General features: G+C 38.8%; 1 long non-coding RNA gene across 1 annotated transcript; it reads right to left on the reverse strand.

Annotated features, from left to right (window-relative positions):
• Positions 1–2,542: 2,542 nt before the first annotated feature.
• Positions 2,543–4,317, reverse strand: LOC145795088 (uncharacterized). Its single transcript, XR_014335308.1, has 2 exons — positions 4,189–4,317; positions 2,543–2,816 (listed from the first exon to the last, which is right to left on the reverse strand). It is a non-coding gene; the product is annotated as an uncharacterized LOC145795088 (long non-coding RNA).
• Positions 4,318–18,345: the final 14,028 nt, after the last annotated feature.

Consider the following 18,345-nt stretch of genomic DNA (forward strand, 5'->3'; position numbering starts at 1 on the left):
AAAAAAAAAAAGTTTTCAAAACTGAGAGAGAGGGGGGGGGGGGCACATGACCCCTGGCCCTACTGTGCCTCCGCCCCTGCCTTGTGTTTGGATGATATGATGATTAACCTTGTACGCTTGAGCAAAGCCACCTTTGCCAAGCTTGTTTTGGGCGTGGAAAAATTCTGTCGCAGAAGAAAGGGTTTTGAAACTGAATTGCTTCGGCCCTTGTTCTGCCACAAGTTGAGCACAAGAAGATGAAAATAACTATAAACACATTTGGTGACTCAGATATAAATCCGATAAAAACAAAATCATTTACCCTTCTTGGATTTTGTGGGTTTGAAGAAATTTCCCATGGTTTAAGAGAGAAATGAATAAAGGTTTAATCGCAATTTCGGATGGACAGAGACGTGAAGAGAGAGAGAGAAGAGGATTTAGATAGAGTAGAAGAAGAAAGGAGATAGTGTGTCTACTTTTGTACACTTCCCAGTGTTGATTGTAAGCATAAGTGTCCATATGCCACATGTGTATGTAGGCATATCTATATATGTGTCATATATGTCCCAGTTGCACTTTTAAACATTTTTTATTTATTTACGAAATATTGTTTCAATTGATCTTTTAATGGGTCATTTGCATATTTAAATATCTTCGAGGGTGCAAATTGATAAATAGTTAATGGTCCATCCTCTTTAGAGCAACAATATCAAAAATGCCACCAATGGCAAACCGTGTTTGGGGGAGAATCAAACTAAAGTTAGATTAAGAGAAAATAAATCAATCAATCAATAAAATCTGGACCATTTTCTACGCTCATATTATTCTATTACACAAAATCCCGAGATTTATATACTCAGATTCCCAGATTTTATTGGTCTTCTATAAAATTTTTAAATTCACAGTCCCAAAATCTAATATAATTAAAATTATTGTTATGTAATAAGTATCAAAAAAAAAAAAAAAATGCATGGGGGGCCAAATTTGATCTGTGTCAATAATTTACGAATATTTTGTCACTATTATACCAACATTCAATAGAAACCTTCTTTCTGTTTGTTGGGTTTCTTCAATTGTTTAAGGATGTATAATTCCTTCTTGGCCATCGTTCACAATTTCAATACATTGCCATCCTCACAATTATAAGATTCGATATGCTAAGAAAACTATTACATTGATTCGATAATTGACATAAAAATTTGTTAAACCAACCAATCTTTAGCTAAGTCCGTGATTGCACACTCACAATTTCAAATCCTCGATCAGACGGTCCAAATTACAATAAGATGACCCACCTTCACAAATAGCTTTTCTAGCTAACTCTGCCATTCAATTGGCCGAATGCACAAACTCACTTTTCCTCACCTCCATCAGATCCCAGACCATCTTCTCAACTATGACTATCACAAGCAGGGACGAAACCAAGATTTCTTTTTCAAGGGGCCAAAATATATATATATATATATATTTTATATTTAAATTTTATATCAATTGATATAAATAATTCTATTTCAATTAAAGAATGAAAAATAAATTAATATTTAATACTAAATTAATACGTGTAAAAAAAAAAAGTTTGTATTTGAACAAAATAATACAATTTGCTAAAAAATCATCATCCGTTTTGTTACAACCCGTAATTTTAATAATTTTCTTCACAATTATAATAATAACTGAAATAGTAAACACAAGTGCAATTACTTTGCAAACAAGTGGATAGATTGTTTCATTTTTTAGTCCTTCTCAACCATTGACACAAAATTTTGTAATCTCTTTAGTTCTCAATTGTATTTTCTTATGATCCGTGAAGTTTTGAAGATAAAACTTGTTTGCAATCAACTCTCTTTCACTTTAAATTTTTTATTTAGCCTTTTTTTTTTATTCTAATAAAATTTGCTCAACATTTTTTGTATAACAATAATATTCACTATCATAATAGCCAATGGCATGAAAAGAATGACTCAAACACTACAAAAAATTTGACTTTTTGCGACGGTAAAATACCGTCGCTAATACTCCTACTGCCGTCGCTAATACTTTTTGCGACGGCAAAATAACTTTTTGCGACGGCAAGAGGGGGGTCGCAACTGCAGGGGTTGCAAAAGAGTTTTTGCGACGGTAAGTGCCGTCGCTAATGTTTTGCGACGGCATTTTTGCCTTTTTGCGACGGTACCGTGCAGTCGCTAATAACGTTTGAAATTTCTTGACTTTTTTGCGACGGTCCTATTTTACCGTCGCTAAAAACGTTATTTGAGACGGCAAAAAACACCGTCACCAATAGTCTTTTTTTTTAAAAAAAAAACACTGTTTTTTGCGACGGGTGGTGTCGTCGCAGAAAGTATAAAAAAATGAAATTTTCTATTTTTTGCGACAGTGTAATGCCGTCGCAAAAAATATTAAAAAATAAGAAAATTTCTATTTTTTGCGACAATATAATATCGTCGCAAAAAGTAAACCCTGTAACAAAATTAATAAAAATATTAAAATTTTCTATTTTTTCCGACGGTGGTGCCGTCTCTCTCTCTAAGAGCTAATTATTTACATTCCATTCACAAAAACATCATAACAGAAAATAAAAATAAAAATTAATCAAACCATCAAATTCAATATTTTACAAAGAACAATTAAATTGTACATGTTCATAAAAACATATTTAAATTATAAAATTCACCCAAATCCTAAAAAAAATAAAATAATAAAATAAAATCTAAAAGAAACATATTTAATTGAATGTCAGACTCTCTAAGTGACTGAGAATCTACAGGAGGATTTGATTTTGCTGTTGCTGTGAGATTAATCCTGGGGGATCCAACATCTGAATCATCACCTCCAAAAGCCTAAATGAACAAAAAAACAAACATAATAATGAGGAAATAACAATGTCAGACCTGGTTAAATGTCTAAATAATAAAGAACAAATCACATTTTTTAAAGAAATAAACGAATGTTAAAAACAAATTATTACATTTTAAATAATTGTTGTTTCTATTCTTTGATCTGTGAAACTATTCAGCTAATCATTCAGCTCATATAATCTCTAAAGTGAGTACTAAATCCCTAGTCTTCCTCTTATTTAGTTTCTCAACCAAACCTGATCTTAAGGTACTGTTCTGAAGGCACCGTTCACAGCATCCCAAAGGACCCAAACAGTCCTTTCCTTCTTTGTTCAATTAATTCTCCAACCCTTGACCTTATGATATACTCTTAACCCCCACCCACCCCACTCCCCAACATCCCTTCAAATATATTTCTTAAGAAATCATCATTCTCTTATTTTCTTTTCTTCTTTTCTTCTTTTTATTTTTATGTTTTCAATCTATGTAAAGGACGTCAAAAAAAGGTTTCTTAATTTAAAGAGAGAGTTTTTAACTTACAGATGAAAAGAGAATCTATTAACAACACAATCTGCTTAAAGGATTAAGACTTGCCTTAGAACAGAAAACCTCAATCCATATCCATTCAAAGCTTCATGGGTTTTAGATCACAAGTCTCAGAGCACATAAGGAAGTACAGAAATGAATCTAAAAAAGCAATCTGAGAACATTTCCTTGGGTGACTTTGTATTTCATAGTTTTCAGTATATTATAAACTAAAGTAACATTTATTCTCTATCTCACTGTGTATGTGTGACAAGCACATGTGGCTGGGCTATGTCCAAGTGAATCCAAAATGTTGCCCCCTTTATCCTTGATTAATGATTGGGTAATGAAATAAACATAGAATTTAACTTTTCATCATTTAATTTTTCTTCAGCTCTACCCAATTATTTATTACTTGTTCTGTTTGGACTCTTGAGGTTCCTCACTGAATAGGAGCACCATAAAATTTTTACTTCTTGAGGTTCCTCACTATAAAAGTATAGGTTATGGTTCAATTTGCACCAACTTCACAAAAGTGTCTTTCTCATTCTCTTTCAAGCCTCTTTCCAAATAAGACACTTTCGCATGTTCTACCATTGATTTCCATTTGTCTCCACTAACTTTTTCAACATCATATTTAACTAAAAAAAAAATAAAACTATAAACAGCATTATAAGCTACACCAAACGACACATATATCTCATATAAAATGGGACTAGTGAGAAAATGGACACATGCACATGCCCCAAGACCCATGATGTATGAAATAGAAATAGAAATCACAAAGAAGGTATTTAAATAGCTGCACCTTTATTAAACAAAATAAAAAATCACATTAAGACCAACTTACATAAAAAATGTTCTCATACTCCTCCAAAAGTGTTGTGATGATGGCTTGAGCATTATTAGCAGCATTTGCGGCTGCAAGAAGCTGGGCAGAATTATCACCGTTGACATCAAAATCATCCTCCAATTCACATTCACCAGCTAAAAGAGGGCACAAGAGCAATGGTGCCATAGAAATTGAAGGTAGAGGCTAAGGATTTGGGTTTCAAATGTTAAGAATGATAGTAGAATTGAGATTTAAGGATGTGTTCAAATTAGGGCTAGCAGGGTTGGCTTGGACGGGTTGAGGAGTGGCAAAAAATGTGGGGGAGGGACTGCCAAAAGTGAAAGTAAGTGCTAGGATTAGGGTTTCAAATGTTAGAGATAATGATAGAATTGAGATTAAGGTCGGTGTTCAAAGTAAAAGACAAATTTTTTAAATTTTGAGGTGACAGTTCAAAGAACATAACGGTCCAAGGTTTAAATATAGACAAGCATGTATTAACCAATTCAAAATACGTATCAATTATAACCAATACCATTGGTTCATAATGATACGACAAGTAGACTACTACAAAATACTTTCTTTTTTATTTTTGCAGTTAATGATATTTTAAAAAGGAAAAAATTATAGTAAACTCCCTTCAACTATGGCATGTTTTTAAGTTACCAAATCTCTGAATTTCTAATAAGATGATCTCCTTTACCAAATACTGTTATAGTAAACTCCCTTCAACTTTCTTTTTTTAAGTTACCAATCCACTCAATACTGTTATATTGCAATTAATAAGAATTCTTCTTCTAATACAACTATTTAAAAATTTGATTCTAAAGAAATAATTTCTAATGTACCTTTCGGATATGGAGCGCTTCTCGAACTCTATCATTGTTATTCCAAAAATAGGAAAGTCTGTACGCATTGATCTACAATCAAGGATGGCAAACAAATAGTCATAAGATGATCTCCTTATCAAACCAAACTCGTGGGATCATTGGGATAAAATTAGTGCAATTTCAAATGCTATATTAGAGCATCCACAATGTTGAATGTCATTGTCAAATTTTAGCTATGCCATAATACAAAAATGTAAAAGTTTGGCAACCTTGCTCCAAACATGTGGCATGGTGAAAGGTTTCCGTTGGGGTTTGCCCTTCTGTTCTTCTCTAAAATTTAGCATGCTTATCAATTAACAATCAGAAGAACTACTACATGTCATTACCAAAATAAAATTATATTGAAATAAGATTCCAATTGATGAATCTTAAAATAAGACATGTCTAATCATAAGATGGAGAAAATTATTACATCCATAGCCATTGCTTGAATCTTAAAATAAGACATATCTAATGATAATATGGAGAAAATTATTACATCCTTAGTCATTGCGTTCATTGCTCTTATTAATAACAACAATAAGTACATAAAAAGTATTTAGGTGTATAAAGTATATACCATATATACTTGTATAAATTCTTATAAATATATACAAGTTACCTCGCAAAATTACATAAATACTCACAAATATATGTAAATTGTGATTTTTCAAAATTTTATAGATCAACTTACATTTGTGAAAACTTACGCAATCTTATAAGATAACTTACGTAAATACATATGGTATGCACTTCCACAATTAAAAATTGTCCAAAAAAAATTACATGGCTATAATATTAGGAGTCCAATTCCCTCTAGTTGGTAAAGCCAATTAAACTCTGAAATTTAACATCTTTTTATATTGGTACTATTTTATCAAATATCAAGCGTTGATGTAGTCAGGTCCAGGTAATATTGTATGGAGCTCATCTCACCGGAAAATCCACTCATCTCATGGCCATAGGTTAGCTCCCGCGTGACTTTTATCATCTCTTTTATGTTAAAATGTATATTTTATATATATATATATATATATATATATATATTAATATGCCCTCAGACCATGCTTTCCTGGAAACAGTTCATTTCATTTTTTCTAGACTTGCATATATGGCATTCATATTAATATTCATCTTTCAAAAGTACCAACTGCGAACATGATGACAGTAACACAAGTTCTACATTAATGACAAAAATAGTACTTTCACACATTAATAGCACTAACAAAGTAAAAGCCTATAGAGGTTGCAATGCGAATCCAATTAAAAACAACATAGAGAAAGAAGTTACGGACTTGTATGGGTGCTTTGGCAGCACAAGAAACATTTCCGCTTCACCGAGACTCCCAATCCTTAAGCTTCTTTCTTCCTTTGGGTTTTGCTATAGGTGCATTCATTCCGGCCATTTTTGCATTGTACTTTGCCCGAAGAGGATCATTGTATGTCCACCTGTATAACCAACCAAAGAATAATTAAGAAAAACGGTTCGTATAAATATGATCCTACAAACCAAAAATTTAACAAGATACCCTAAACATAAAAACAACCAAGAAGGCAACCTCGCTGATCAAGCCAAGCGGTGAATCAAAGTAGGTCTCTAATACCAAAATTGTGTAGAAACAAACAACACAACAATTTCCTCATTTTTAGGACATTTTGTGTGAGATGATCTGATCTGATCTCATGAGTTGACACAGCAATTTCTAGTCATGTAATTTATTATTATTATCACAACAAACCCCCCCTCCCTCTGAATAGATAGTGGCTTGAAACACTATCTATTATTGTAAAATGCAATGATGTCCTTCCTTCTGAATCCTCTTCACCTTTATCAGCACCAAAGGCCAATGCACTCTTCAAACCCTATATATTTATTTAACAGATCAAGAAAAAAACCAGATCATATATATATGTAACAGATCAAAAACTCAATAAAAGATCAACTCATATATATATATATATATATATTTAAAATAAATAAATAGAAAGGATATGTATGCTAAGCTAATGTATAATGTAAAGTTTAAAGGATAAAAATTGAATTACTTTCCAATTGCTTCTAAAAGAAGGATGTCGTGTTCGTCCACAGCAGAGAGGCTGGTATGAGTAGCAGTACTAGGCAGATCTGTATGGGAAAAATAGATGAAGAAAAAAAAACAGATCATATATATATATATATATATGTAACAGATCAAAAACCCCCCTATATACTGTAACGCCCTCAAAATTAACCCATTATATATCATTGACATGCATTATTTAAAGAAGACATTTTATTAATTCATTCATCAGAGTACTACTAAATAATCGAATAAAATGCCCTACAGGCTTACATCTTTCCAAGCCAACACTTGGATACAAAAATACGAGTTCTAACTCAATACAAGAAAAGCCCTAGGCTTGAGTGTTTACATGTACTAACAAATAACAGCAAACAACAGAAAAATAGTCTTCAGAATCCAAGTCCTTCCAAGCTAAATCCTTGGAGGTAGCTTATCCCCTGAACCTGAAAATGATGTTCCCATAAAGGGTGAGCCACAGCCCAGTAGAAATATACTAAACCACATATAAGTAACGAATAAAGCAATAGCATTCAACAGATGGTTAACCAGGATAATCAATTACTTCATTTTACAGTCTCATGACACTATTGTCTAAGATACGTTTTACTTCCCAGTTTTATCAACATGGCTCAGAACCTGGCCAAACTTACAACAGTGAATTACATATATCGTATTCACATCCTTCGAATATCAACAAACAAATGAGACTCAAGCTCAAATAAATCAAAACACTTCATACTTCCAGATTGATACACATTTTAGTGCTGTATCAATAAAACACTTCTATATAAATAAGCACACATAAAAGTGATGCTAATGGAGTCCATCCCCTATCTCCTCCCAAACAAAATCCGGTTTAGAGGTCCATCCCCTATCTTCCCCTAAACCGTGGAGTACATCCCCTATCTCCTCCCACACACAAAACAATGTATGCAAATGCAATGCTCAATCAATACACATATTCTCTATCAATGCAATAGTCAAAATTTATGACTTAACCAATGTGATTAGTTTCAGTTAATCCTAATCCACATGCAATGTCTACAACAATCACGACTATCCTCCACCGATAGCCCAAAACAGTTATTTCTAAACTGGAAATAACTATGTCCACAATTCAATAGACAAATGATACAAATTATCCAATTATGCCATTTAATCAATGAATTCCCCAATTCCATGAATTTAACCATCTTTTCCCAATTCCATGAATTACTTATACGAATCAATTCAATAATTCAACTAGGGTTTTTCCCAAAATTTACCAAAGTATTCCCAACATATTAAAATACCAAAACTTAGAACATAACCTATAATATGGAGTAGGAAATCCCTACCTCAGAGAAAACAACCCAAATGGTGAAGACAGAGATGAGTGCCCAAAGACCAAAATGCTCCAAATTGCCAAATGTTCAGATTAAATGAAAGTTCTTGACTCCCTCTATCTTTTTAATAAAGCAACTAGGGTTGAAACACTCTCTAAACAGATCAAACCTAAGAGAGAAGATGAGTAGGGAGAGAGAGAGAGGTCGAACCTAGGGTTTGGAATCAAAAGAATATGAAAAAGACTGATCAAATCCCGCTGCTGTGTATTTAAACTGGACAGGCTCGCTCGAGCGAAGACTTGGTCGCTCGAGCGACCAGACACAGAGAATCTACGCTCGAGCCAAGGGAGCCTTGCTCGAGCCAACAACCCAAAAGCTCGCTCGAGCGAAAGAAAGCTCGATCGAGCGAAGAACTCAAACCCTCAGGTCTGAAACCAGACTCACGCTCGAGCGAAGGAACAATTGCTCGAGCGAAGAACAAACTAACTCGCTCGAGCGAAGAAAAGCTCGCTCGAGCTAAGAATGCAAAGCTTCAGGTCCAACCCAGACGCAAACTCTCGCTCGAGCTACCAAACCCCGGCTCGAGCGAAGAACCAAAACAACATCTCGCTCGAGCGACAAACTCCTCGCTCGAGCGAATAACCAAAATTCTGGACAACAACACTTGGTTCCTAAACCCAACCAACCTGAACAAACCTGCCCAACACATCCTATAATTCCAAAAGAGAAAATAAGGAATAACAACAACAACCATTATACAATGACAGAATCTACGGAACAGTCCAGATACAATAATTAAATGGGAAAAGACCGGGATCGCTATAACCTCCCCCCCTTCAAAGAATTTCGTCCCCGAAATTAGGCACAAATTTGAAAACAGGTTTTTTTTTTTTTTCTCAATACCCAAAGATAATATATAACAATAATAAACAACTTGACCCAATACTGGTCACTTCATCTCTTTATCAAGAGGCATCCCACAATATATATAAAACAACATATATTTCAACCTGCACCACTATTATGCATTATTCCTTTCAATGTTAACAATTTCCATATCATATTCAATTGCATGATATATATAACACATCCAACAATGTAATCAGCATATACAATGTTACACTAATCTTCTATAATGAAACAAGTTTCAAGATACACCCATTTACCAAAACATACTCAATGTTTTACAACTTAAGACATATGTAAAGCTCTTAAGTTCAACAATATAACAGAATCTAATTATAAGATTACAAATCAACAAACATGTCCGGATATTTCTCGCGGACTTCCAATTCACGTTCCCAAGTGGCTTCCTCCATTCCGTGGTGTTTCCACAAAACTTTGACCAAAGGGATGGTCTTGCCTCGCAAAACTTGATCCCGCCTATCCAAGACTCGAATCGGTCTCTCCTCATATGAAACATCCTCATCAACTACTAAATCGGTCCAATCCAACACATGTGATGGATCCGGCTCATACTTCCGAAGCATACTCACATGAAACACGTCATGTACTCCGGACAACTGCGGCGGCAAAGCTAAACGATAAGCAGCCTCGCCAATCCTCTCAAGGATCTCAAACGGACCAATGAATCGAGGGGACAACTTCCCACTCTTCCCAAACCTCATCAAACCCCGTCTAGGTGATATCTTCAGAAAGACATGATCACCCACCTCAAACACCAAAGGTCTCCTCCTACGATCGGCATACGATTTCTGACGACTCTGTGCTGTAACAAGCCTCTTACGGATAAGCTCAACTTTCTCCGTCGTTTCCCTCACCAACTCTGGACCCAACAGAGGTGCATCACCCACCTCAGCCCAACACACAGGAGATCTACACGGTCGGCCATACAAGGCCTCAAATGGTGCCATACCGATACTAGACTGGAAACTGTTGTTGTAGGCAAACTCCACCAACGGCAAGTGCCTCTCCCACGACCCACTAAAGTCTAGAACACAACCCCGAAGCATATCCTCAAGTATCTGAATAGTACGCTCGGACTGTCCGTCAGTCTGAGGATGATAAGCCGTGCTAAAGGTCAACTTAGTGCCTAAGGCACTCTGCAAACTCTGCCACAACCTGGCAGTAAAACGAGGATCTCTATCTGAGACGATCGTCACTGGGACCCCGTGCAATCTCACTATGTCCCGAATATACAAGTCGGCAAGATGATCTACCGAATCTCTCACGCGCATAGAAATAAAGTGCGCCGACTTAGTCAACCGGTCTACAACCACCCAAATAGCATCACTACCCCGCTGAGTCCTCGGAAGACCTACAATGAAGTCCATAGTGACATGCTCCCACTTCCACTCGGCAATAGGCAAGGGTTGCAACAAACCCGCTGGCCTTTGATGCTCGGCCTTCACTTGCTGGCAAGTAAGGCACTTAGATACAAAAGCTGCCACATCTCTCTTCATACCCCGCCACCAAAACTGACGACCCAAATCCCGATACATCTTAGTGCCTCCCGGATGCACCGCAAGGCGTGAATGATGAAACTCTCGGAGTACCTCCTCTCGGCAAGACTCCGGCACAAACAGACGGTCTCGGTATCTCACACTCAGGTCGGAATACACCGTCAAACCCTTCTCAACCTTCCCACCGGAAATCTTCTCACAGAGAGATTCTACCTCAAAGTCACCTCTCTGAGCCTCTAACACTCGAATCACAAGTGAAGGCTGTGCAATAACAGAAAACAAGGCCGCAGCCTCAACGGATTCGCCCAGAAGTAAATCAAACTCCCCAAGTGCACCCAACATCTCCCATTCTCGGATGGCAATACTAGCTATGTCACCAACAGGTTTCCTGCTAAGGACATCGGCCACCACATTGGCCTTTCCCGGATGATAATGCAACTCAAAGTCATAATCCTCTATAAATTCCATCCACCTCCTCTGCCTCAAGTTCAAGTCTTTCTGTGTAAACAAATACTTCAGACTCTTATGATCCGAGAACACCTCGAACCTCTCACCATAAAGATAATGCCTCCAAATCTTCAAGGCAAATATCACAGCTGCTAACTCTAGATCATGCGTAGGGTAATTCTGCTCGTGAATTTTCAACTGACGTGAGCCATAGGCAACTACCTTCCCCTCTTGCATTAACACACAACCCAGACCCTCTCGTGAGGCGTCACAATAGACTGCATAACCCAACCCTCTCTCTGGAATAATCAATACTGGAGCGGTAGTCAGTCTAACTTTCAACTCCTGAAACGACTTTTCACAAGTCTCACTCCATACAAATTTGACTCCCTTCCGAGTCAGCCTAGTCAACGGTGATGCTAACCTGGAGAAATCTTTCACAAACCGACGGTAATACCCAGCTAATCCCAGAAAACTGCGGATCTCAAATACACTCTTAGGTTGTGCCCAATCCTGCACTGCCTCTACCTTGGATGTATCAACAGACACTCCTTCACCGGATACCACATGGCCTAAGAATTTGACTTCTCTCAGCCAGAACTCACACTTCCCAAACTTGGCATACAACCTATGGGCTCTAAGTAACTCAAGCACCACCCTCAAGTGTGCCTCGTGCTCCTCCTCAGAAGGCGAATAGATAAGGATGTCGTCCACAAAAACGACTACAAACCGATCCAAGAATTCCCGGAAAATCCGGTTCATCAAGTCCATAAAGACTGCCGGTGCATTGGTGAGTCCGAATGGCATCACCAGAAACTCATAATGGCCATACCGCGTACGGAATGCCGTCTTCGAAATATCCTCTTCCCTGACCCTCAACTGGTGGTAACCCGATCTCAAGTCTATCTTAGAGAAACAACGGGAACCCTTCAACTGGTCAAACAGGTCATCTATACGGGGCATAGGGTACTTATTCTTGACCGTAGCCCGATTCAACTTCCGGTAATCTATACAAAGTCTCAAAGCACCTCCTTTCTTTTTAACAAAGAGGGCCGGTGCTCCCCACGGCGAAACACTAGGACGTATAAAACCCTTGTCTAATAACTCCTGGAGCTGAATCTTCAACTCAACTAACTCGGCTGGGGCAAAACGATAAGGTGCCATAGAAATCGGTGCTGTGCCTGGCACTAGGTCAATGGAGAACTCAATCTCCCGATGCGGTGGCAAACCAACAAGATCCTCAGGAAAGACGTCCGAGTACTCACAAACCACCCTTGGCAACACAATCTGTGTCTCCTCATCCTCACTAATCGAAAGGTTAGCAAGTAAACTACTAAGCTCACTCCGTCCTCGTGGAACATACCCCGGTGGCAACACATCACCAACCCGGTCCCCCAGAAAATGAAAATACTCTCCGCTCAAGGTACAACAAGTGACCCTCTGGCGGTAGCAATCAATAACTGCCCGGTATGACGATAACCAGTCCATACCCAAAATAACATCGAAACCCCTCATAGGCATAACGACAAAGGAAAATGGGATTCTATGATAATCAACCTCTATATCACAACCCCTAACACCTTGTTTCAAAATCAATTCACCCCCAAGAGGTGACACTACACATATAGGAGATGCTAACTGTGCTAACTCCAATTCCAAAACAGATGCAAATGCAGCAGACACAAAGGAATGAGATGCACCCGTATCAATCAAAACATTAGCAACCGAGTTGCAAAACAAGAAGGTACCTCTCACAACTGATGGAGTCGGTACAAGATCCTGCGCGGTAACAGCATACACGCGCCCAGACGACCTCTGATCAACCTGCTCACCCCTAGGAGCATAAGATTGCTGCACCGTCTGGGATGATGAAGCCCTCTGATTAGCCCTCGAGGCCTGACCCGACTGAGCTGGCTGCTGACCCTGAATCGGCCTCAAACCAGATGCACCTGGTGTGCCACCCAACTGTGGGCAATACCTCTTCATGTGCCCTGGCTGACCACACTGATAACACGAGAGTGGCTGACCTCTACCCTGACTCTGGCTCTGAGATCGAGCCGAAGATGATGCTGCTCTCTGCACTCCTCCCCTCTGAGGACAAACTGGAGACTTGTGGCCCAGCTGGCCACACTTGAAACAGGTAATGTCTCCCTGACTGCCTTTCCCCGAACTAGCACTCGGTACAGGAAAAGTCGATCTCGAAAAGCTACCCTGAGACTGATGGGGATTAAAACCCTTCTGTCTCCTACCATCACTCTGACTATCCTGACTCCTCTTGGAGCCCTTCTGCCCTTCCTCCTCCTCCTGCATCATAATCTCCATATGGGCTGCAGCATCAACCATACGCCCATAATCCCGAATCATAGTTCCCCCAACTCTCAGCTTGAGGCCACGCCTCAACTTCTTCTCAAACACAATACAACGGCGTTCCTCAGACGCCACCAACTCAGGTGCAAACCTGGACAAACTAGTAAATGCAGCCTCAAACTCGGCCACTGAAGAACTCGCCTGCTTAAGCTGACAAAACTGATCTCGCAGTTTCTCCCTGACTGCCGGAGATAAAAACTTCTCCTGGAAAGCATTCACAAAAGCCTCCCACGTACCTCCTATACGCCCCTTAGTAAACTTCCACCACTGACCCGCATCTCCCTTCAACTGGAAAGATGCCAAGGTCACTTTCAACCCCTCGTCTTCAATGCCAAGCATCTCAAACGTCTTCGTTGTCTGTTCGAGCCATTCATCTGCCTTAAGTGGCTCTTTAGGATCACCCACAAATTCATCCGGATTAGACCGGAAGAACTCCCTCTTCAGAAAGGAAGGTCCTGCATCCGCAATAACAGCCTGAGCTTGATTCTCAGCTCTGAGAATGCCTACTGACTCCCTGAATGTCCCTGCTATCTCTCGGGCTAGAGCGCCCATAGCCTGCTGGCCTACTGGCTCGGCCACATTGGCCTGGCCAATTCCCTCTTGAACTGCCGGAATCTCTTCTGGCACAGGCAACTCCTGCCTACCCGGCCTACCACGCCTACCGCGTCCTCGTCCTCGTCCTGACATCCTAATAAAGGAAACAAAGACATTAGCACATTAATAAATGTGCCGAAGCTAAACACTCGCGTCCTAATACAATGGACAACAATAATTCATTCCACGTAAGCACATAATCACATAAGCACCTACGAATTTCATTCCCGGATAATGATAGTCCCAATGCGTTACTATAGTTCCGGTTGGAAGCAGCAGTGATCAAGTGCCTTTCCAACACGACTACTAGAAACTCAAGGGTCCAATCAACATCCTAGAAACTACATTCCATACCCACATAATCACATAAACATGTTATCACATAAACATATAACATTACACTAAGTCTCTATCAAACGAGACGAACCCAATGTGATACTAATCACTTCCCACGTACCCAAAGTATTCAAACCCGGTACGCGCTGATACCAAGTTGTAACGCCCTCAAAATTAACCCATTATATATCATTGACATGCATTATTTAAAGAAGACATTTTATTAATTCATTCATCAGAGTACTACTAAATAATCGAATAAAATGCCCTACAGGCTTACATCTTTCCAAGCCAACACTTGGATACAAAAATACGAGTTCTAACTCAATACAAGAAAAGCCCTAGGCTTGAGTGTTTACATGTACTAACAAATAACAGCAAACAACAGAAAAATAGTCTTCAGAATCCAAGTCCTTCCAAGCTAAATCCTTGGAGGTAGCTTATCCCCTGAACCTGAAAATGATGTTCCCATAAAGGGTGAGCCACAGCCCAGTAGAAATATACTAAACCACATATAAGTAACGAATAAAGCAATAGCATTCAACAGATGGTTAACCAGGATAATCAATTACTTCATTTTACAGTCTCATGACACTATTGTCTAAGATACGTTTTACTTCCCAGTTTTATCAACATGGCTCAGAACCTGGCCAAACTTACAACAGTGAATTACATATATCGTATTCACATCCTTCCAATATCAACAAACAAATGAGACTCAAGCTCAAATAAATCAAAACACTTCATACTTCCAGATTGATACACATTTTAGTGCTGTATCAATAAAACACTTCTATATAAATAAGCACACATAAAAGTGATGCTAATGGAGTCCATCCCCTATCTCCTCCCAAACAAAATCCGGTTTAGAGGTCCATCCCCTATCTTCCCCTAAACCGTGGAGTACATCCCCTATCTCCTCCCACACACAAAACAATGTATGCAAATGCAATGCTCAATCAATACACATATTCTCTATCAATGCAATAGTCAAAATTTATGACTTAACCAATGTGATTAGTTTCAGTTAATCCTAATCCACATGCAATGTCTACAACAATCACGACTATCCTCCACCGATAGCCCAAAACAGTTATTTCTAAACTGGAAATAACTATGTCCACAATTCAATAGACAAATGATACAAATTATCCAATTATGCCATTTAATCAATGAATTCCCCAATTCCATGAATTTAACCATCTTTTCCCAATTCCATGAATTACTTATACGAATCAATTCAATAATTCAACTAGGGTTTTTCCCAAAATTTACCAAAGTATTCCCAACATATTAAAATACCAAAACTTAGAACATAACCTATAATATGGAGTAGGAAATCCCTACCTCAGAGAAAACAACCCAAATGGTGAAGACAGAGATGAGTGCCCAAAGACCAAAATGCTCCAAATTGCCAAATGTTCAGATTAAATGAAAGTTCTTGACTCCCTCTATCTTTTTAATAAAGCAACTAGGGTTGAAACACTCTCTAAACAGATCAAACCTAAGAGAGAAGATGAGTAGGGAGAGAGAGAGGTCGAACCTAGGGTTTGGAATCAAAAGAATATGAAAAAGACTGATCAAATCCCGCTGCTGTGTATTTAAACTGGACAGGCTCGCTCGAGCGAAGACTTGGTCGCTCGAGCGACCAGACACAGAGAATCTACGCTCGAGCCAAGGAAGCCTTGCTCGAGCCAACAACCCAAAAGCTCGCTCGAGCGAAAGAAAGCTCGATCGAGCGAAGAACTCAAACCCTCAGGTCTGAAACCAGACTCACGCTCGAGCGAAGGAACAATTGCTCGAGCGAAGAACAAACTAACTCGCTCGAGCGAAGAAAAGCTCGCTCGAGCCAATAATGCAAAGCTTCAGGTCCAACCCAGACGCAAACTCTCGCTCGAGCTACCAAACCCCGGCTCGAGCGAAGAACCAAAACAACATCTCGCTCGAGCGACAAACTCCTCGCTCGAGCGAATAACCAAAATTCTGGACAACAACACTTGGTTCCTAAACCCAACCAACCTGAACAAACCTGCCCAACACATCCTATAATTCCAAAAGAGAAAATAAGGAATAACAACAACAACCATTATACAATGACAGAATCTACGGAACAATCCGGATACAATAATTAAATGGGAAAAGACCGGGATCGCTATATATACACTCACAGATGTATATATATATGTGTGTGTGTGTATGCAAACCCCCTATATCCGAAATCCCGACACAGAGAGAGAGAGAGATACCCTTTGAAATCGGCGGTGAGGGAAGATCGCCGGTGAGGGAGGAGTGGCGGTGAGGGGCGAGCAACCGTCAACGTCGTTTGTGAGAGAGAGAGAGAGGGAGGCAGCAGCGGCGGTAAGGGAGGAGGATCGACAGTGAGGTACGAGCGACGGTGAGAGAGGATCGGGAGTGAGGGAGGATCGGCGGTGACGGATGATCGGCGCCGTCGTTGTGTGAAAGAGAGAGAGAGAGGAAGGTGAAACCCTAGATGGAGAGAGAGACAGAGAGCGAGCAGGAGGAGAGGAGAGGAGACGGCTTGTTGTGTTTGTGTTGTGTGTGTTCTCAAACAAAACCCTACACACACCCACAAATGTTAATGAATTTTTTATTAAAATAAAAAATTATTAAAATAATTTTTATAGTTGATGAATTCTTTTTTTTTCATTTGGTAAAGTTAAAAATTTATTTGTTTTATATTTATTTTAATGAATAAAAAATTATTATTATTTTTTTATTTGGTAAAAGTAGGAATAATATTTTCCATTAAAATAAAGTTAATTATTTGTGGTCAATGAAAAAGAGAGAAGATAGATGAGAGAAGAGATAAATGAATGAGAGACACAGAGAGAGAGAGAGAGTCAAATATACCGTTGAAAATTTATTTGTTTCATTTTTATTTTAATGAAAAAAAATATTATTATTTTTTATTTGGTAGAAGTAGGGGCAATATTTTAATGAAAAATATTTTAATGAAAAAAAGGTGAAAGAGAGATGGTGGTGGTGGTGGTGATAGCGAAAGAAATTAGTGGTGAAGTTGTGGTAGTGGTAGTGTAAATGGAGTGGCAGGGGTGAAAGAGAGGTAATGGTAGTAGTAGTGGCAGTAGTGGTAGTGGTAGTAGTGGAGTGGTGGCAATGGTAGTAGTAATGGTAGTCGTAGAGGTGAAGTTGGTAAAAGAGATGAGTAGTGAGAGAGAGAGAGAGATGAGTGAGAGACAGATAGAGGAGAGAAAGCGAGAGAGAGAGACAGAAACAGAGTGATGAGCGAGAGAGAGACAAAGTGGTCGCTAAAAGTGCATTTTCTTGTAGTGGAGAGCTCAGTAAATAGAGAAGCGATGAGGGAGAGAGTGAGTAATGTGAACACAATGGGGGAGAGAGACAAACAGACAGACAGACACATAGAGAGAAAGACAGAGAAACAAAAGAGTGAGAGACAAACAAACAGACACAGAGAGAGAAAGAAAGAGAGAAAAGTGATAAGTGAGAGAGAGATGAAGAGAGAAAGAGATAGAGAGACAGAGAGACAAAGAGATAAAGAGATAGAGAGAGACATATAGAAAAATAGAGAAAAACAAGAGATGAAAGAGACATATAGAAAGAAAGCGAAAAGAGATGAACGAGAGAGAGAATAGAAAAATAGAGAGAGAGAGAGAGAGAAGAGAGATGAGCGAGAGAAACAAAGAGAGAAAAAAGAGATGAGCGAGAGAGACATAGAGAGAAGACAAATGAGAGAGATAGAAAGAAGAAAGACGAA

This window comes from Camellia sinensis, chromosome 7 (genome assembly GCF_055761805.1).
Source record: "Camellia sinensis isolate YWXY chromosome 7, ASM5576180v1, whole genome shotgun sequence".
Lineage (NCBI taxonomy): Eukaryota > Viridiplantae > Streptophyta > Magnoliopsida > Ericales > Theaceae > Camellia > Camellia sinensis.